At 41.8% G+C, this 22,665-nt stretch overlaps 1 protein-coding gene across 2 annotated transcripts in view; it reads left to right on the plus strand.

The window, feature by feature from the left end:
- The window catches only part of LOC124155544 (RNA-binding protein fusilli), a 304,754-nt gene that overhangs the window by 140,506 nt on the left and 141,583 nt on the right, over positions 1-22,665 (plus strand). The window lies entirely within an intron of this gene.

Genomic DNA, 22,665 nt, shown 5'->3' on the forward strand with positions numbered 1-22,665 from the left:
GCTCTCTCAAAGTATCTTGAACCTATAATCAAGACAGCAGGATGAGGCTTCTTCTTGGTTAGAAGGAATGCGAAGACAAAGCTCTTTTTAGAGCAGGTACCGACATTGATTTGCTTTGCTTTCAATCAGTGGCCAACCATATCAATGTATCAATGATAGTAGACTGAAAAGTACTCAACGGTTCTAATATGAAGGTTAGCTAACGCCGTCGAAAACAACCCTTTGCTCACGGTCGTTTAAGGAATGTATGATCCAACCTATTATTATAAGATCACACTAACTATGAAATAATTAACTCAGGTGAATTAAGGCTTCATGAGATGAGCATTTTCCTCCACGCAGAAGGTGGCCGAGCAGAACAAATACAGCCATCCCACGTTTAAGGTAGCTGATATAAAGCAAAGTATTCCTTTTTAATTGCTTTTTTGTAAATTTTAGTTGCGTTGGAACGATATATCGTAGACATGTTTTGCTGTATTTAAGTGTGGGGATTTTAGGATTACCATAGGCCTAATGTGAGACTAATATGAATCAATATGAAAGCTGAATAGAAAGTGGGAAACGAAAATTTTCATGTATTTTGCAGGCATAAGAAATAAAATATTAATCTCGGTAATTTTTCGCGATAAATACAAACTCAAAATTTATAATCGCATTCACTCTAAGGCCACAGAAATATGAAATGATTTTCACAACTCAAAGTGCAAAAAATTAATTACAGTTGTGTGAACGCCAACACACCCTTGTCTTGACGTTCACATAACAACTCTTGTGTTTCATTCTATGAAGCGCACCTGCATGAGCATTCATTCACACTGACATACACTCTTAAGGGAGCCTGCAGGACATTATGTAGATGTAGTAAGCCCAAGAACCAGGCAGTGTTGCTGGAAACGAGGATAAATACCATCAGAATTAGCAAAGGATGCGCATTTTCATTGAAATGATCGCTGCTCCTGCAAGTGCATCATTGGCAAAAAAACGGAATTCCACAAAGTTATGGCCAATCCTGCGCTGATGATGAATCGATGTTTTATAATTCCTTTTCCCATTAATTTGTTTCCTTTGCCAATACTGGTTTTTCTCTTATTAGAATAATATAAGCACTGTATAGTTAGTTTGGTGTACTGTTCAATTCGTGCATATGAAGGTGCAGGTTATATGAAATGCTTTTGTTTTACATTCAAGGAAGTGCAATTCTTCCGTGCTTCATCGCTGCCAATAGCTGCAAAATACCAAGTCTTAACAGGGTTAGTCATTCTTTACGGGAGCGTAGATCGAAGTGTATGCAAAATTTTATTAGTAAATTCGGAGAAAATGTTTTCTCAGACGACGTGTAAAAAATGTTACGTTTACCGACGTACTATGACGTGATCACGAGAAGAAAGTAAAAGACATAGACTGAAAAGCAGAGAGATTTAGAACGCCATTCTTCCTTCGTACTATTAAGGATAGCAACGGTGTTTCAATCAACAGAATTATTGGCGTCACTCGCTAGGACGACTCACTGCATGTCTTTTTTTCTTTTTAGTGAAAACTTGCATGGATTCGCTATAGGAATTACTAACCATTCGCAAGTTATGTCTTTACATGAATGTGTAGAATATTTCTATGAAATTGCAACGTGAAATGCGGCGGTCATCTTGCATGCTGCATGTTGAAGATTGGTCACCCCCTGCCAAACACCCTAGAGGTGGCTCGCATGGTATTTCCAATTCCCAGGTCAGAACAGGGTTTGTCATTCTCGGGCGTCAAGCGCTTTGGGTCCGAGAGAACCTTCACTACCCAGCCCACAGTTGATGGCTGCAGCGTTGCCAAGTCAGAAGGGGACTTTTATCGCAAATTGGACAAAATTATTAAAAATCATCGTAGAAAGACGATCAAAAAACGCCCATATTTCTAGAGTTACCAAGAAGACGATAAAGCCAATAAATTGTTGATAGCACTAAAAGAATTGTAAAATGTAAAATGTACTACACGTAGCCCAGATGGGTGGGGGCCCTCCCGGTTTTTTGGGTCCGTCCCTCGCGAGCTCGGACCCTCGGAAAAGGGTCGGATTAGGCTCGGAGTCGAGGTTGAACCCTCATTAGAGGGACTGACCATCGGTCGTCCCCACGAGAGCGACATTAACCTTTATTTTCACTTCCCCGTTAATATCTCAGAGCGGCCTTCACAATGTGGGTTCCAACGCAAAAAATGCACAACACCTACACGGACCTCTGCGAAGTGTTTGTATGGCGATAAAGTGTTATCGCTATCCGAAAAATTGAAATCAGCAGAGATTTTATGTAATGAATAACCTACTTATAGTATTTGAATATGCACGATAGATGTGCTTCATGATCTTAACCAATCTTAACATCCCATGGCCTTATCTTATGTCTCCATCCTCTTCTCCGCCTTAGCCATTGTCTACTATTTCTCATTTATCTCCTCTTTTTGCCCTTCACTGCAGTTTTCTCCCGTGCATGATCTAGATATTTCCTAAATAATCCACGATAGAGTGTATATCCTACTTTGAGGAGCTTCTCTAAAGTCAATTTCTGAACACTTCAACTAGATAGAACCTTTTTTTTCTTCTCCCAAAACGCCTCGACTTTTTTTCCTGATCCTCTTTTTCAGTGGTTTTCCCATCTATTGTTCGCAGCCCAAATCGTATCGGCGAGATTCAAAGGCGGTATCAATTGTTGTCGTGAGACTTAGAGATCCTTTTGACTTCTGTGAAGTCACGAACCTCATGCCATGCTTTCTTGTCCAATATTTCATTGACTAGGTCTTTTTCAGTGAGAATCCTATTTCGTGGGCTTGTGATGCTCTGTTGACTTAATGGAAGTGAGAGGAGGTAGGTTTTGGGGTATATCGTGTTTTAACCATGTCCCATTTGTAAATCATTAGGAAATGGTAGTTTGAGTTGGCCATTAGAATAAAAAAGTTTGATATGGAGGTACATATTAGATTTAAAAAAAAGCGTGAGTTACCCTCCGTATTTAGATGATATAAAGTTGGTCAGCGACGCATACGTAAAGAGTCAGTATTAATCATCCGTCAAAAGCATTATGAGGATGACGTTCAACCTTGATTTTTACCGAGTGTGTTAAAAACTGTAGAAATGTAGTTTTTATAAGAAAAATCGGTCTTGAAAGTGGTATATATTTACCAGGAAGTCATGTAAATTTCTTTCTTAACATTTTATTGGTCTAGGTGTAATCGAATATAGATATACCTGCCTCGTGGAATGAAGTGGCCTATGAGACTAGCATGCGTAATATTTCTATGACCGTGCGGTGTGCATGTGGCGGTTCTCTTGCATGCTGCATGTTGGTGATCGATCACCTCCTGTCAAAAACCCTAGAGGTGCCTCGCAGGGTATTATGTACATGTAGACCGTTCTGCTTATCTGTTGTTTAGCCGATTTACACGTGACTACATGTGTTAATTGCTGAATGTATTAAAACTACGGGGGCACCAGAAATCACATTTTCACGCATTGCAGTTAGTTGCTTTGTCCATTTATAGTCGCTTAAAACATGCTTCGGTGCATCTTTTACCGTCTCGGTCTTCCAATAACGGATCATGGAGTAGGGAGTAGCTTTTTCATCACCTGGAATCGGAGATTTTGCTCTGGACGGTACAAGGCCGTTAGGTAGTTAATTTTTCAGTGGGGCCGACCGCGCCTTTCTATTTCCTTTTGTTCGTATATGTAACGTCGCCTGCCTCGTTAATGCGGCCACTTGTCTTGGTTGGCTTGTCGCGCGCATTGCGCAGTCATCACTCCTTCAGATCGGACAGAGGAAGTGACACCTTCCCCCAACCATCCCTGTTCCGTCTTCTAAACGGGAGACGCTCCTTTTCGATGCTGCGCCATGGCTCTTCGAACGATTCGCCATTCCACCGCGAAACGAAGTGAAAGATCAGCATCCTCGAAATTTTAAACTACGATTACCGTTCGAGCCACTTCTAGGGTGTTCGACAGGGGTTGACCAATCACTATCATGCAGAGAGCAAGATAATGCGTACTTGCACATAATGCGGTAATAAAAATATTAACCATGGCAGAAAAAATACATCTACATCTTAGCAAAGGTAAACCTTGCCAACGGTTAGTAATTCCTATCATAAGTTCATGAAAGGTTAGAACAATGGAAAAAGATGAACATTTAATTAATGGTCCCAGCGAGAGATTTACTTTTATTAATCGATACACTGTTTTTATCCCTTATAATACCAGGAAAGAATGTAATTTCAATTCTCTCTTTTTTGCTGTCAATTTCCTTTATTTTCTTCTCGTTATCACGGCTAAGATGGTAAGACGGTTAACGAAGGATATTGGATAAAATCTATGGATTTTATTTTGTACTCGTTCAAAATATTTGTTCCCGAAATATTCCACTCAGGCAGCTACCTATTTCTTTTCAGATGAGGATTTTTACTCGGGGAAAGCATTGTATTATTTTTCGGATCGCTGGCAGAGATGCGAGGAGCAATGGCATCACATATTTGTTGGCAAGGTCACCTGCGTTGTGCATACGAGTCTATTGGAAGCCTTTGAGCGATCGGATGTAAATGACTGAATAACATTACGGTCCCTCGTATTTTTAAAAGCGATTCGATAAGATCTCTTTTCTGACTGCATTTGTATTCACATCAGTTCTATTTTTGAAATGGAATTCATTGGAGGTTAGAGTGGATAAATCTTTTATTCCATTTTTTTTAGAAAAGTTTCCTCATTCCACTGCTTTTATCTCATAATTGAAGCAATTCTTATGTGAATCCAATGAAGAATTTTAAATGGAAGTTTCAATTTATGACTCACCCAAGTGATATTTTTCCACATTTATTATTGTATTACGTTTGCTTTGCCTTATATTATTTTATTAGCTTTACTTTTAACGTTTAAAAGAATTGGCAAGCTCACTCATCAGCCTGAGGTTGTCTCATACCTTTATTCTTAATTTTTATCAAAATAAAAATGCCTTAATCTGTTCGTTAGTGGATACCTACGTATCCGAACGAGAGCGGTGGCCCTATTCTTGCAGACTCCCTTGTTGTATTAGGTAGTGAGGTAATCGAGCTCACATGTTCACCCCCATTTTTTTGTAGGGATTCGCATCCCATCCCAGGTCGGGAGGTATTCGCCTGGGTATTCACGTATTCGTCTTGGTAGTCGTGTTCCTATCCGAGTACTCAGGAAACTGTGTGGGATCTCGAAAACATTTGTCTCACTCCATGTGGAAAGGATGAAGTGAACGGCGTTAATAGGACGAGATTTTGTGACGAACAGCTGAGGCAAGTGACGTGTCAGCCGATGTCTGGAATGCGTTTTGCCGCAATCTCCTTTCCATTCTCCCGCGATGCATGACCCGACGGCGGCGGCGCGGAGGAACCGAGCCGCAGCCATGGCAACGCATCCATTTCGAATGCTCCTCCCCGTAGGCCGCTTTCGCGAGGGTCGCCATAGAAGGACCTCTCTCTCCCTCGCTGGCTGGCCGGTTTCGCCCCCATTGTTGTGGCGCAATGGGGTTCCGGGTTTGGACGGAGCCAAATCGTGACTCCGCGAACACGTCATCCAGGCTGCATTGCCGCTCTCACGCCGCGCCGAGTCGTTTTGTTTTGCCTTTCCCACTCGGTGGGATTCCTAAGCTGGTCCCCTGGCTTATCGCAGGAATTATGCTAAATTGCTTGTATTAAGACCCTTGAACCCTCGGAAGTAACCAATTATCGAGCCTGGCTATTTTTTTAAATTTGTACTTGATGTGAGAGTCGCTCATAATTGATATTTATTTTCAGCCGTTTATTCGATTCAATTTGTCTTGAAGAAAGCCAATGTTCTCTTTATCGCTTTAATTCTATCCCTATGTGCCATGGAATTTCGAACAAAGTGTAGACCATCTGGTGCCCCGATTATACTGTGCAAAGTATCACGCATGTAAAATTATCCTTAACGTCTCGCGCGCTCATATTTCACTATTCTTTATTGGTTCATGCATCATGGCATCGTTTATTTTTCGGTTCTCTGTATTTTGGTGAATGAATCCACGTATCTTGCATAGAGTAATCCACATTGTTTTTGCGCTTTAGGTCAGCCTCAATAACAAAGCAAAAAATGTGTAAGGTTTGAGACATTCTTTGAGACCTTTATTTATCATGAGGCTTAGGCACTACTCACTGTGAAGGAATAATCTTCATTTCGACGAGTTTTTGGTGGTCGTTCAAAGGAGAGTTATTCTTCTTTTAACTGCTATAACGTAGGTATCTAATTTGGCTGACGTTTGAGTTTCTCGTACAAAGTTGTGCTTTTGTTCTTGAAGTGCTTCATAGTTTTTTTCAGAGTTTATCGGCACTCCGATTAATATCGACGTAGGTGTAAAACCTCGCCAACTGCTTTCCTTTTGAGTCTTCAGATTAAGGGTCTACAATTAGTGATATCAGACACTACGTACTCGTTTAGTGCTAATTTGAGACGGAATATACAATATTCCTCGAGGATATAATTCATTTTTATCTTGAGATGATGTTGTAAATCACAATTGAGAGCAACTATTAATTTTATCGTTATTGAACTTTTGATTTTTGTATTATTTTTGGCGCAATATTTTAACATTCTTCTTGTGGTAAATACAATATAAATCCAGGGCATGCATGTACACTTGTCCAATAAATGTTATTGGTATGCTATGAGTTATGTATGTTAAGTAATGTATAGGTAATTAAACCGCCATGATTATAGGGTGATTTGTATTTTTTGTGGTTCGAAAATTGGAGTAAGGTTTTCTCCTGAGAAAATCTGGTTCGCCGCTTAGCGGATTGTAAAGAGTTGGATGAACCTCGATTCCGGGGAGCGAAATACGAAACGATGACACAGATTCAGACTTTGTAATCGCGAGCTCTCATTTTAATATGCGCATGCATGCGCATTCAGATCCACCTTTGAGGACCATGAGGCCACCGGAACCATTTTGAAAGCGCTTACGCAACATCCGCTCGCTCGCCTTCTCTTTGGAGCGGTGGCGCTTCCGTAGCGAGTGATGGCCCCCATTGGCGGCAGCAGAACTACGCTATTTGCAAAGGTTTCGGTCAATCGGTTTTATTAAGTAGTTTTTACTACGGTAAAAAACTTATGATTTTTGTAAAATCAGGAGATAATAGGATCGAAAATCTATTTGCAAAGGCCTGAAGATTAGTGGGTGGAACACATATCATTATTCATTTTAATTTCCCTCAAAGACTGACTTTCCTTGCAAAGTTGCAAGTTCAAGTGGAGGTATAGAAGATGGTAATGTCATAGATAATTTAAGAAAATGATGTTACTGATGCGGAAAGTTCCATAAATAAGGGAAGGTTGACACCCTTGTTATACGTTGTGAAAGGAAAAATGTCATTTCCAAATATGCTCCTCCAATTGCTTTCTATGCTTTATGCAAGTCTATGCTTTATTTCAATTGTGGATTTCTTCCACCATTTCAAAGCTTCTAGTTTGTATTTATTCTTTTGGCCATCACGTATGAAAGAAAATATTTTAACAAAACCAATTTGCGATAAGTGTTTGTAAGTAATGGTGCAGTCCGGTGGAACCTCCTTACGATTCCGACGATTAATTTACCCTCGAATTAATGCCGGTAACCCTGAACGCGGTAAAGGTAAAGTCGGAATAACAGTCGATCATCATAGGTTTTACAGTGTTTTAAATTTTCACTGCGACCGATGGCAAATGCGCGTAACAGTTAACAGCAGGTGTGGATAGAAAAGCTAAGGACGACGGGCCGTTGGGTGAGGATCTTACTGCGGAGGAGGAAACTATCGTCGGTAAGAATATCGTACGTTCTTCAGTGACGATTCAAGTATGGAGGAAAATAGAAAATGGAGATCAGCAGGTCCTTTATTGAGGCTGCTTCTCGCGTGGAATTTTAACGACTCACCGTTAGGGCGAAGAGGAAGGAGATGGCGTGATAAACGTCTGCCGAACGACCAGTCTTGGGTGCCGGAAGGAAATCCAACCCCTTTCGGTGAAGCACAAAGGCTTTTGTAGGCGGTTGCACCGCACGGATACGGCGGAGTGGACTTTGTTATTGTAAGCCACGCAGTGTTAATGCTATTGAAACAAACTTCTTCCATGCTTGCCAATTCTCATGCTTTGAGATATCTTTCATTTTATGCTTGAAAATGTAAGTATTACTTTTCTCTACCAACGGACGTATTTTTCTCTGTTTGTTGATGTCCATGTGGCGATACATTATTTTTATTTGAGTCCAACTAAAAGGATATTAACCTAAATAAACAATCTCAATGAAATATACACGCAAGTTCTCTAATTTTGAGGCAGATAAAAAGGGACAAAAATGGTCCGACTATTCTTAAGTAGGTGCGAAGGCTTCATCTACATCTACAAATTACCCTGCGAGCCACCTCTAGGGTGTTTGGCAGGGGGTGATCAATCACCAGCATGCAGCATGCATTTGGACTCCCACATGCACACCACACCGTCCAAGAAACGTCCCGTATAATAACAAACTATACTACTATATGCAGTTAGAAATAGAATATAGAATAGAAATTCAGAAACATGCAGTAAGTTTTACATAGGTTAGTAGGCTACACTACAAGTCATGCAATCTATTTACGCGTTCTATTGCTGCCGTTATAATCTCTTATTGATCGTGGAAAAAATGACATTCGGAATCTGTCTGTTCTGCAATCTATCTCTCTTATTTTATTTATATGATCTGATCTTCCGTAGTACGTTGGCGTCCGCAAGGTATGGTTAACCTCGTCAGAAAAGACATTGCTCTTGAATTTATCTAAAAGGTTCAGTCTATTTTTCAATCTACGGTCCGACAGAGATTCCCATCCGAGTTTATGTAAGAGGTCAGTTACACTAACAAGACTATCGTAACGACCTTTCACATACCTGGCAGCTCTTCTTTGCACGCGTTCTAACTCTGTTATTAAGCCTTTTTCATGAGGGTCCCAAACACTGGCAGCGTATTCCAAATGTGGTCTAACGAGGGAAAAGTAGCTAATTTCTCTCACTTTGTCGTCGCACTTTCCTAATATTCTTCCTTGGCTTCCGCGGTGCGCTGGTAATGTAATGAAACTGTTGTCACCAACGCAACCACGACGCGGTGAAACCCGGAAAATGCAGCCTACATTATTCTTAAGTAGATAAGATATAACCAGGAGTACTTTTCGTGGCTACAGGACTGGAGTGGTACTCAGAATTTATTTTGTCCGAGCTGGTCTAGGGGGTTAAATATGTTCAATCGCCTGCGACTGTTTTGTATCGTATTTCCTGTCCATGCTTTATTTGATGGTAGATAGTAACTTAGCAATGCGACCATAGGCGGATTTAGGGGAGGCACGGGGGCACGTGCCATCCCCCCCCCCCCGAACACTTGAAAGAAAGGCGAGGTTTTTAATAACATTATCAATAAATATTATATTTTAATATAAAAGTTGTTCATATCTACATATTAATGACCTTTATATAAAATTTAAGAATATATTTCGTACAGTAATTGTTGCTTGTAGTGTTAATCCCAAATATGAGAGTACCGTTTGCCTCTGAGACCCTGGTGACCCTCCCAGAAAAAATCTTGGATCCGCCCTTGAATGGGACTATAGACATTGCAAGTGAGAACTTACTGCAATTTTGGCCATCGGAGCGATAAATATTTATTATCAGTCTTTTATGTAAATTATTTCTTCAAGTTTATTGCCACGATGAAAGCACCATTTACATTCCTCTGGGGCTTAATCCATGATTTTGACATCGTATTCTAATTTAGACGACGTCATTATATTATTTCCTTGAAATTAACTCTAAAAGCTGCGGAAAATTTTTAACGACTTACACCGTACAAAGCTAGCGATTTTGCGATATTTTTACGATTATTATTTTTTCATCGTTGTGAAAAGAATATTTAAATAGTAAATGGTATTTTAGAGGTCCTCTTACAATGATTGACAATTCAGTGGCTTGGCGATCGTGTACTTAAAACAGGTGTAAAACTTGCCGTTAACGTTTGTGGTGAAATTGCTCCGGCTATTCAAAGTCTTGCTTTTCCGTGATCTACGGGTTCGGAGGATATGGTAACGCGTGTCGGCGTTGAGTTGACGTGCCGCGGGGGACTAGACCCGTCGCTGGATGTCGTCCGCACTCTCCCACGGCACTCACTGGGATGCACGTCACGCGATCCGAAATTCCGACGCGACCGCCTTCCGGATATCTGTCGTCTCCTTTCCATCATCGCAGTAAAAATAGCGTGGCGGCGTTATGCCATCGCTCGGCCGATGCCATTTACTCGTCCCGTTGAGAACAATCAATCGCCCTTCCCCTTCGAGAGAGAACGACCTCAAAGCCGCCCACTAACTTGAAGCGGCCGCGTCGAGCATAACGCCCACCTATTACGTACGCGTATTATCTCCTCGCCGCCGTCGCTATTGCGTCGACTTTTGTCTTTTCCCTTATTTTCGACACCGCTCCCACCCGTTTGTCGTTGGGATCGGCGCCAACTCACATCTCGATCGTGGATTCCGTGAAAGGAAAGTGTTCCGAGTGTCGTGTCCTTGGTGAGGGCGAATACGAAGGGCCAAGGGCCGCTCTTGAGGTCACGAGATTTTTACGTACTTGCTGGCACTTCTGTCGCCAAATGCCTGAATTTGACGTTCTGCTTGGGCTGGGTGTACGTCTCACCTGGGATGGAGATTGCTTATAAAGTTATGAATCTGAAGAAAACGTTATTTTTTGTGATTTTTTGAGCATTTAGGTAATATCTAGATATCAACGTTTAACTCATCATCATTTGGTAAATTGGGACGGAAATATTCGAATTTACTTGTTAACTTAGTGTAATTATTATTATATGATGCACTGAATAGTAGAGGCCTTCACGTTGTAGAGATCCATGTTACTGATTTGAGAATGAAAAACTTTGCCGTTTCTACAATTTGGAACTTTATTTTCCTGACTAGTTTCGATACACTGTATCATATTCATAGGACTAGCCCTATGAATATGATACAGTGTATCGAAGCTAGTCAGGAAAATAAAGTTGGCTAGTCCTATGAATATGATACAGTGTATCGAAACTAGTCAGGAAAATAAAGTTCCAAATTGTAGAAACAGCAAAGTTTTTCATTCACAAATCAGTATTATTATATGCTTGTATTAATGTCCATGAGTCGAATGGAGAATAATCATAGCGTTGATCTGTAATCATTTGTTTCGTTTTATAGATATTTTTAGCTTAATTGACATGTGATAATGTGCTCTGCGATATTTGCTATCTATTTAAAGTATCATTCCCTAGAAGTAGTGAACTGATTTAGAAAGTCCTAGGGCTACTTGACTAATCTATTTTGATATAGACTACTTTGCTTCACTCTGTCGCGTATGCTTTGAATTTCTTGCAGTTTGAGTTAGTTTGACTGAAAAAAACGTTGATATGTGTCTATAAAAATTGTCGCAAACAGGTTACTCCTGTTCGGCCGGAAATATGTAGGCAATTTAGATTTAAAAAAATGGAGAAGTTCTATAATTTTTTTCTGTCAAACTTACACATTCCGCCTAATAACGATGGCCAAGTCGTCCGTTGAGACGTTGGTAATGTGCCACGAATTTATCCGGTGGAGCTTTCGAGAAGACTTAACGTAACTAATTCTGCGGAAAAGATTTACTTTACATTCAACTTGACTTTCATTCTAGTCGGTCATTAACACTTTCCAGCCATTTCCTCGTGCCTTATTATCTCCCGTAATATTGACGAATGCCTACGCCTAATGAGGCTTCTCGGTTGTGCCTTCGCATCAATTGGGTCGGGAACTCCCGGACTCCTATTTTCTCACGTGCACGTTCGTGGATGTCGCCACTTGATGCAATTTTGGTGCTAATCCGTTTCACAATGACGTCGTCTACCCGTCCGGCGACAGGTAGGTCCATTGAAAACGTTGGCGAATCGTTAAAAGGTTGTGCTCGTCGTGCTCCTAACTGGCGTAATACTCGCGCGGGAGAGGGGTTTCCTGGAGATGGGAAGTTTTAAGTGAAGGTCGTTTCGCGGTCCCTGGGCGGCCATTATCCGGGATGTGCGGCACAGGGAACTGCCCCCTCCCTGCCCCCTTTGTAGTGGCCACTTTTGATGCAACAAGTGGTGCCCAAAGTTCCTCTTGTGTCTTAGGGGGGAGTTTTGTGGTAGCCGTGGTTGTGAGGATTATTAGCGATCGGTATGCGCGCAATCGAGACAGCGCCACGGAACCATCGCCGGGAGCGCGTGCATACGTGCACGGTGAAAGGGTTTTCCCCCATCCTGTCCCACCCCCCTCCTCACCTCATCCCCACCCACCTTTTGCAGTCATCCGACAATGTTGCCAAATGTCTCAGTGCGTCGTTGCCTGCTCACCTGAGAGTGATACGTCTTCCCTGCTTTTCCTCTTATTTCTGCTTTATAGTGCCCTTTATAGTGTTGGGATCCACTATAGACTCCACTTGAGTTGAAGAGAGGGTTTCGTGTTACCTTGATCGTTTATAATTGCTCATGCTCACTCTCTCCAGCTAATCCGTGTTATGAAACCGATTGAATGTACTTTTGCTGACAAGAATTCGCATTTCGTGAAAAAAAACCTGTATGAAATTATTTAAATTATCATTTTAATTTCAATTGGAAGGCACGATGTATACGTCTTTGAAGGAAAAAGGGTTTTATAGTAATTTAATTGTTTTTTGTAATGAACGTGCATATTTTGATGAGTAAGCTCTAAGAATACTCGTTGTTCTTCTATTCTCGGCTACAGTAGCCAGTTGTGATGAGAAGAGAAGGCACAAATAGATGTTAGGATTCGTGTTGTCTGGCGTCAAATCGAACCGGGTGCTCTTCAAAAAGTCGCAAGAGATTCACTCTTTCACTTTGGTTATGTGAATAGTATTTGGTCCAATGTCCTCCATTCTAAAGTATCAATAAAATAGTTCCTTTTATTTAACTTATTGTGAAATAAGTCGGCGATGTATTCTGAGAGCAACGTGGGAATGATCCTGGGATGAGGTTCGCTCAGGTGAGCATTTTCCCTTGCACCACGTGTTTCCGTGGCAACTCCTACCCCTCCTCTCCCCCCCTTCGGCCTTGCTGAGCAGCCTTGCGTTCACTTGTGCCATCTCTTGGGGTGAAGTGGAACTATGCAGTCACCTGTTGTGCACGCTTTGTTATCCTCATTTAAACCTTTCATGCGTAAAATTACCTTTTCTCCCCGGGGTTCTACTCTTTTCGGAATTGTAGTCATGTTCAAACATACAACTTCTTTGTTGTTTTCAGACCGTTTGCTGACATATTACTTTTTCTCTTCCTATAACTACGTGAAATATCCTTTTCTTATGCTTTAATTCATTCAGCTCTGCAATAGGAACTTCGTATGTGTTCTACCTCCGACAACAGTTCATAATATTTTATCACAGTCTACTATTTTGAGTACGTCAGAGTTCCATTGACATATTATTCCTAATTTAATGTGAATGGATGGAGGTAGAGAAATCAATGAAGCATCCCTAAATGGAATGATTCGTGAAATATCACTCGATTTCTTTTCTTTGTCCAAAGACTTCAATAGTTTATTTCATCTATCAAATAGTTCATTTCGCTTTATGTCAGTAAATTCCAAGCCCCTGAAAATATACTACCATTCAGCACCTGTTATGATTGTGATTTGAGCTTATATATTAGTCAATTATATTTTACCTCAGTCCCATTAAAAGCGCTATCTGGCGCAATACAAAGAGCGGTCACCCATTTAAAGTTAAAAATACTCCTCTGGTGAAAAATTAAGAATCTGCAACGCATTTGATTTGGCCTCGCGAACGCCGTTACATTTCAAGGAGTGTTCTGCACGATGTGCCGGCTCGAACATTGCGGCAGAACGTCCTTAGGGTCCTAAGCTGGTATAAAAGATATGGGTTTTGTACACTCCCATTTGTACGATGTCGAGGAAAACTATTGAAGATGTAATAATAATCCAAAAGAGTACTTGTGGTGATACCATTCTCTCGGAAGTGAGTGCATTAATACTTAACGACAATATAAAGAAGAAAATCCGTGTGCAAGGGATTTTCACACCAAACCTATTCGTGTGAATTTTAGAAAAAAAGTAAAAATAGTTGATAAAGATAACGTATTACGTTCTATTATCGTAAAAGCGAATATAAATCCTATTCAAAAGGCCGGTGTCTGCAGTAGAAGTTAATCGGAATTTGAATGTAGTCATAAAATACGATCTTGTTTTTTTCCCGGCGTATTGTGCTGAGAAGTCTTCTCGAGTTTTCCACCGGGTGAGTTGATTGTTGGCCGATGTTTCATGTAAAGGTAGCAAAGTAAGAAAAGTTTATTTTCTCTTCAATATGAGGAATGTGTGATCAAAATATGGACGAAATCTTCTCGTATATTCTATAAATCAATGAAAACTCACCAAAAATATAAGCAAAACAGTGATGTAACCAAAAGCCGCCATATTTGTTTCCTAAGGGGACCCTCCGGTACCTCACTCCACTTTATCCGGCCGCGGCGTCTAAGGTCTTCACCGATTGCCTGACTTTTTACCGCAAAATGATCTAACTCCGTGGTATTCCTAAGATAATGCCTTCAGGAAGAGTATTTTCACTCTTATCCAACGATTTCGTTTACAAAACAGGACTAAATGAATTTTAGCCGCATGAAATTCGAAATTTGGAAGATCGGGCATGTGTATCTCTTAGGTTTCGTCTGGATCCTATTTCGTGTGGACGCTGTTCTCTCCAGGAGAGATTTTTCGCTGCCGAGAGCTGGGCGAGTGATGATGGAATCATCGCTATTTTCGTTGTGAGGATCCGGTGGTCTCATTTGAGAAAATGAAAGATGCCCTCGGTCGGCGGTGTCTCGGGTTTTTCGAACGGGTTGGGCTCACAGGAAGAGGAGGCGGGCGCGCGGTCCAGGGGAGGTTGTGGGAGGGGGAAAGATGGATGTTTTGGACGGTGGCGGGGCGTGGTCGTCCCTCGTGGAAAGCGGAACTCGGAATCTTCCGCCGCCGGGGGATGGGGCGGGTACGACTGTACCAAAGTAGGGCAGACGAGGGTCCATGCAGAAGCGATTTCTTATTTATGCAGTGCAATAATAGTGCGGTTCTACAGAACCCTCCAGTGGCGCAACTGTGGGGGGATGAGTGGGTAGATCCCCCCAAATCCGCTGGGAATTGAAAAAGTTATTTTAAACTTTTGTCTAGTTTTGCAATTTAATGTTAAATTAAATTTAAATAGTTAAGCTTGAAGTTAAATTTTTAGTTCCAAAATGATGAAAAATGCTTATCCATGCATGTCGTTTTTCAAAAATTTTCCCGGCCCCCTGTAGCCTGGGCCTTACCCCAGGCCATCCCCCCCCCCCCCCAAAACATATTCCTAGTTACGCCACTGGAACCCTCCATGGGTCCCTGTTATAGAAATTTGCGCTAACTTCTCGAAAGCGCTTTAAAGGTGAATAATGTATCCAAGAGGCCACAGCAAAATCCTTTCTCATTTAAATCTTCTTTTAAACTTTCCATCACTTTAAGGTACATGCCTTCACCAGGTATTCTTTTGTGAAAAGTTTCAGTTGCTCTGAATATAATTTCTCAACGAATTTTTCGTTACGATGAAGCACTCGAGCGTGGAGCAGTTATTTTAAAATGTACTGAATTACGTGGAACCTCACACACGTGCTTTTTGTGATGTTCCCTCATAAAGTTGAAAAAAATAAAGTCACCCTCAAGTTCTGTAAATACACAATCCTATCGTAACTCCCAAGTTTATGAAGCACACTATATATTATTTTACGATACTCGTCGGAAAAATTACTCTTCTTACAAGCAAGATAATATATAAACAACATATAAACGTAATGTCTCCGAGAAAAATTTACGAAATAAATCGGTTAATGGTATGTTGAAAAAATGTCTTTAAATATCATTATTTATACTTCCGCCATAGACCAGTAGTTATTCTAATCAAATTTTAAAGGACAGAGAAGTATTAAGATTTCCTTTGTGGCTTCAATCGATGGTATTCTCGAATTGTCTCTACACGCCCTCTAAGAATTGTAAGAACCAAATATTTTATGGATGCATTTATTATTTAAAATGGGCTTCCCGAGACCACCGTTTACAGCTTAAGAAATCTTACCCGTGTCCCGCTTTGTGTGACTGAGTACTTGTTTAGATACAATTAGTTTAGGACGAGGCGGCGGCTATTGTGGAGATGCGACGTGGAGGGGTGGATGGAGGTCAGGAGAGGAAGGTCGAGGGAGCAGAAGAGGAGATTCCCAGTGGCGACCTTGAAAAATAGTACGAACTCCTCTTTATCTCGCTCGCCTAGCAAGGTCAGTCGGTGTGTGTGGACCGGTGACGTGTCTCCGGGAGCGAGGGGAAGGAGGGATCATCGGGGGAAGGCGGCGTCTGCAGCGGCGGCGTCTTATCTCACGGAGGGGACCCGCGATCCTCCCCCGTCTGCCTGCACCTCGAGTATCCTCTTCTTCCTGCCGCCTTTGTATGCTAAGGTGCTCCTCTTTCCTCGAGTACAGGGCGATTAATAGAAAAAAACAGCAGTAAATTAACCGTAAGAAGCGCTTTGCGTGTGATTTCAGTACCCATAGGTCAATGGTGGCGTTCATGAAAAACATCAGCGTGTAACATGGTTGAATTTACCCGAAAATTAGCTACGTGGTCGGATCGATTATGAATTTTTGAAACGTGCGTTGTAGTAGTTAATTACTTCAAGAGTTTTCGTATTTTGCGAACTAGATCCGTGAATCGTGGAAAGAGACATGTCACGATAAAATATGCCATGAAATTAATTATGGAATGATGTAGTTAGCTCCGAAAAAGACATCAAGAAGCTAGCTAACTACTCGTTAATATAGTGTGTGCGTTAGTTTGCTGTAAATTCTTTCGAAGAGCCAAAGAGGGCGTCCAAATCGGGTATGAGTTTCTTTATAAACAACGATGAGCCATGAATTGGTCCGCTTCAATTTCCGTGAGTTATTGAGATAGGGATGTGTGAGGACTATGGTAGAGGAAAGAAATATTTTAACTCACTAAGGTCCGCCTCTGTTACGCTGCCGATACCGATGATCCTTCCACAAATTCTCGGCGAGCCATAAGGATGATTCACCAGCATTTTAGGTACTGCTGCATGTGAACTTTATGAGATACAATTAACGTGCGATTATCCGTTGAATGTTTCGATTCGCGACTGCTGCTATAACGCTCGCAATGGAATGGAATGCTTTTTTTAACGAGTAAAATAAGTTTTTGCCCTTCTCATTTCTTGATTACGGCCTTCATTGTAACATTAAAAGATCGTGTCACCGGTTATTGTGGTGTGTTCCTTGGAGAAAACTTGTTACCACAATCAGTCAACGCGTTTATACAACTGGAGCAAAAATAATAATGCATGTAATATGCAGCGCTTTTTTGTGGATTTTTATTTTTGCCACGCGTAGATAAACTTTTTGTGTTGGCATCGGAGTTCGCGGTAACTGCACAATTAATAGCAGAGCCGAGGATATATAGTACTCCGCTTTCAAGTGAAAATATAACTTGAGCACGCATCATGACGAAACGCTCCTCGTGAGTTGTCGTTGCGACAATGGCGCTGGCGGTGGAGGCTATGCATCGTCACGACGCGACGTTGAGTGCGGCAAAAAAAAGCAGGGCCTAAACCACCGCCGCGGCGCGTGAGCGTTTGCAAATGGAGACTCCGTGCAGCGACGCCCCACGGTCAGTCTCCCTAGAGACTTGGTGTTGCAATCTCGGAGTACAAGTAAACGAGCGATGATCGGTTTCTACGCGTGTGACCCAGATTTAAATTTCAAAATCCTGAGTCATCACGTGATCCCTGATAGGCTGATTCCGACGAGATCGTTTTTTTACATGTTGTTTATAGGGATTGTAAATTTTATTTTATGTATTTTATTTATTTAGTACCCACGAGGAAGGAAAAGACTCATTATTCAAGTGCAATATATTTGCAACAATTTCATATGCTAGCATTTTCCATGTCCCATTATAATATCGAAGTTTTCAGCGTTTGCTTCAGAACTGCCTTGAGTGCTTTTTGTAGATATCTTCCATCGCATCTCGCATCTCTTCTGCTGCGCCTAATCCCGAAACTGCAATGTTAGCGTTTGTATTATCTTCACGTTAGGTATCTCCATTGTAGTAGCTGGTGGCCAAGATGTAATTCTAACTTTTAATTTACTAATATTCACCACCCCTGGAATTCCTTGAGAAGTGTTACTGTATTTAAAAGAGAACCTGCGGATAGCGTAACGAACTTTTCGTGAGTTTTGAAGGGCATTCTTGCGTTTAACTTTGATCTTTAGCTTATAATTTTCTTTTAGCTTCCTCTGGTCAGTTGTATGAAATTTCTTCACCGCAGTTTTTTGAAGTCGAGCATAACTCTTGATACTCTAGCAAAACGGGGAAGCGCGTGGATTATTTTCCATTCGTTGATCGCAGCTTGGTTGCTCTTCCTTTCATATCTGTACTCACCTCATCCAAGGAGGGCAACTCAATCCTGCGGTTTCAGTCACGTGGACTCATTGTATAGCGGTTGCCGCGTCATCTCTCGCGAGGAATAAATGCTATTACGAGGCAGTCCTACGTGTGAATTTTCAGCCTCAGCGCGAGGCTGAAAATACACACGTGCTGAAATCATGCGAGGGGATGTCTTATTCTGCACTCCTTCTTCCATATCACTGCTCTTACTCCTCGCAAATTTCTATCGATTCCGTAAAAGTCTTCATTGCATAATTCATGAATAATTTCTCGAAGACTTTCGGGAACATTCTTGGAGGAACCTTTTTTTCTATTTATATCGTGTTTGATGACGTCGAATGCTATGCTACAGAAATGCGTTTGATTTTATGGGTTTGAACTTCCGATTACTTTTCTATAATTAGTATTAATGTTGTTGTATTCTGTAGGAATATGTATCTATAAATGATCCGAATTCTTAATTAATATTTGGCTATGATTGAGTTGTATGGTGGGCTCCCGTTAAATATCCACAAGTATCTACTTTGAACATTCATCTCTTGCTAAATTTTGCCAGGCATCGCATATGCAGGAATAAACCGTATGATCCACGGGAGGTATAAATTGGAACTTTTCGAAAATAGAGATCTAAGGCTTGGACAGAAATCACTAGGAATTATTTAAGGATGATAGTTGCGATCCGAAGAGCGAATGAATTAATAAAGAAGTTTTAAAATGACAGTTTAGAGTGAGATCGCACAGCATACATAATACCTGAAGCTACGATTTTCACAATTCTCTTGGTTTTAAAATAAGTGATTTTGTAAAAGAATATTATTTTCCTGAATCCATAAGTAATTGTCGATGGTGTTCAAATTTAGAACCCATGGCTCATAGTGATGCTTATTAGAAAGGGAGGAATTGTGATAAATGCGGATCGCCAACAAATATCGTGCATCTTAGGTCCTTACATGCTTTGGAAGAACCTTGGAAGGTTGTAGGGTTATTTTTTTGTTTTAATGTTTCGCAAATGAGCATCGCTGTTGTCGGAGTTAACAGCGAGGCTCAAGTCCCTAGGACCGCTAAAAACTTCACCTTTCCGAGCCGAACTTGGGCGGGAAGAGGTATTTACATTTCAGATGCGGGCCATTCGAATGCATGCGATGGCAGGGGGTGTCTGTCCCCCACCCCTTATCCCCATACGGCGCTTCCTCATCCTGTGTTCGGACGCCGCTTCCTGCAGACGACTCTCTCGTACAAAAGCCGCCACATATTTCCCCTTTGTTCTCCGCTCATCGCCCTAAACAGCTGACCTCCAACCTTCTGACATGACCGCCTGGCTCTCGCAGACAATCATTCGGCATATTTTAGTTACTAGTTGTGACCACCCTTCTAACTCCTTGGCTACGGTAATCATCCGTACTATGTTGGATACGTTGGCTACCGTATTATACGTGGTTTTAATGAAATTTTGCTTTACTTTCAACCTTCTATCTGAGCTTTACATTTGTACGTTTTTACCGCCATGCGTAGAAACTGGGCGGTAATGAAATTTCTTAATACTTGTCATTGTTATGTAAGCTTATCTTGCGCAGAAACACAATAGATGCTATCGTCAGAAAACCTATCCGTGGGGATATTTTGCAAATCCAAACTGACTTGGCTTTGAAAATGCCATGACCATTAATTTGAAAAATCTGATCTTATTTCAGTAATTGATCTCTTTTACTCTTTTTGTAAAACAGTATAACCGGTATTTATTAGTAAATCAGTCGATATTCGCGAATGTAGAAACTATTGAAATGGGTTGTGTATTTCAGACATTATTGGATGTGAAGGGTAGTATCGAGAAGCGTATGTAATATTACGTGTTTCACGAGTTTTATTTTTGCGTGTTTGACTCGCTTTAATTGGACATGGGTCATAAAATAATGGAGGAATCTTAAATATTATAATGTCTTAGTTATGAGAAAATGTGAATGCATTACTTAATAATTCCAGCATTTTTACTTTTTCATGCTGAAATATTTCCAAGCAGTATTTTTTGCGCCATCCAGTCCTTCCCTTACTCGTAAATCAATTGCGTAAACCCCAAATTTCGCCGCCCTCTGGGAAATTATTGAATTTATCATAGCCCTGGCTCAATTCGTTCGCTGCAAGGGAAAAGGCTGCGTAGTGTCCCAGTTCCTTGGGTGTGAGCGACCAGGGACTTTAACTTTCTCAGGATTTGAAGGCTCTCGACGTTTCATGGACTTGCTCGCTAAGTAAGCAATGGGTCATTGGCGGAAAAATTCCTGTTTTTTAATTTGCCGAAATATGCGTTTGCTCCTCTGTGTCTTAGTGGTGTTGTGTATCCATGTATCACGAAATGTTTGGGAACTAAAACTCGAGGAAAAGGAAGAAAATAACTCGAGTTCATAAGGGTGTGCCAAGTCATTGAAACATAGGTAGTGTACATGTTTACTTTTTCCTTGTAGTTTGTGAATATTTCATCGTCACAAATAGAAGTGGATGTACGAACGACAGCAGTGGATTTATAAAGCAGGAATTTTAAGAATTAAAACCATCTCGATTTGTTAGGTAAATGCGATTTTGAGTGTCCTCAGCCATGTAAACCCCCTGGAAATATGCCCCTATCCAAATGTTACTTCCCACGGAATTTCTTTTGACTGCTAGGGCCTTGGAATTATGCCATATCGTACAGTAATTATTGAGCATATTAATGTGCAGGCTAGCGCCTTTAACCATTCGCGCCAACTTTTCCCGCCCTGCCCCCCCATCGCAGTCTTGCTGCACCGCCTGCGCCCACCCCACCCGCACCCTAACCCCTGCGACTCCCTCCCTGCGGCTCAGACCCCTCTCACCCCGAGAAAGAATTCCCAAGGTTCTTCACAATCCCTCAGTCCGCAAGGGAAATTCCCCCACTTCCTCCAGACGAACCCTCGGTGAAGTCTCCTCAGCAAACCCTCCTATCCCGTCCCCTACTCTTCTCCGAAACCGTAAGGGGAGCCTCGGCATGAGAATGGCTGGGAAAAGGAGGGCTCGCAACGGCCGCTCCAAGGGTTGCGGCTCATAGGCCAGGGTCCCGCCTACGCTGCCACCTGTTGGAGGCTGCCCTTCTGCCTGAGATCTGGCTGCTATGAGACGATTCACATCTCCCGGGGTCGTTTTAGATTGTGCTTTCAAAGTTCGTTTGCGTCTATAGGTCATTGGCCTTCGGCTCCTCCTCTTCTGGAACACATTGATGGAAATGGAGTGCCCACATTTTCGAATCATCCATTGACTCTCAATGTTCATTGTAAATAGTGTTTAGGGAATGAAATCCAATTCCCCCATCATATTATTCGCGTATTTGGATCCTATTTGTGACATTTAAATGGGTGGACATTTTTAAGATGAGCGATGTTTATTTAATTTGAATTCACATAAAACTAGCCGAAATGTGCTTGCCTGTCATGGATTTTTTTAAATTGACAATTAAGTTATGTCGTCCCTTTGATGTTCGTTAGAACCCATCCCGAGCGAAACACTCATGCGGTTACGCGAATAGTGTCATGTAAAAGTGTAGATTTATCGAGTATGTTAAAGAGGCTAGGCAGCGTGGCAAGAAACGCTTCAAGAAGAATTTTGGTTGCAGTCCCTTATGCTTGAATTTAAAATCGCGTATGTTTCCGCTACCAGAACACTATAGGTGGTTCGCAGGGCATTATGTAGATGTACCCATTCATATATCTTGAACTACGACTTGGCTTTTGGTAAACTTTGGACTTGGCATTGCTGCCGCCATCCCCAACTCATCCATTGTTGGCATGCATTGCTTTCGCCAAAATGAGGGAGTAAAACCGACACGGCCACCTTGCCTCGATTCCCGCCTTTTTCCCCCATCCCCCTCGGACCCAACCACCGCCCCTGGCCGAAATCCCCCGCCGTCGCACCCCCTGTCCACTTGCACTGCGAACTTGCGCCCTCCCCCACTGCCCCTTCTTTCCTCTCCCCTTGCCGCACACTACCTCCTATTCTCCCCTAGTCCTCCCGAGCCACCCGTGCTTCGCAAACCACGTCTTCTTCTCCACGGTAATGTTGTACTCCGCGTTCTTGTCATCCGAGCGTGCGACGAGATTACATGCGTAAGGATCCTGTGGCATATTT

This window comes from Ischnura elegans, chromosome 3 (assembly GCF_921293095.1).
Source record: "Ischnura elegans chromosome 3, ioIscEleg1.1, whole genome shotgun sequence".
Classification (NCBI taxonomy): Eukaryota; Metazoa; Arthropoda; class Insecta; order Odonata; family Coenagrionidae; genus Ischnura; species Ischnura elegans.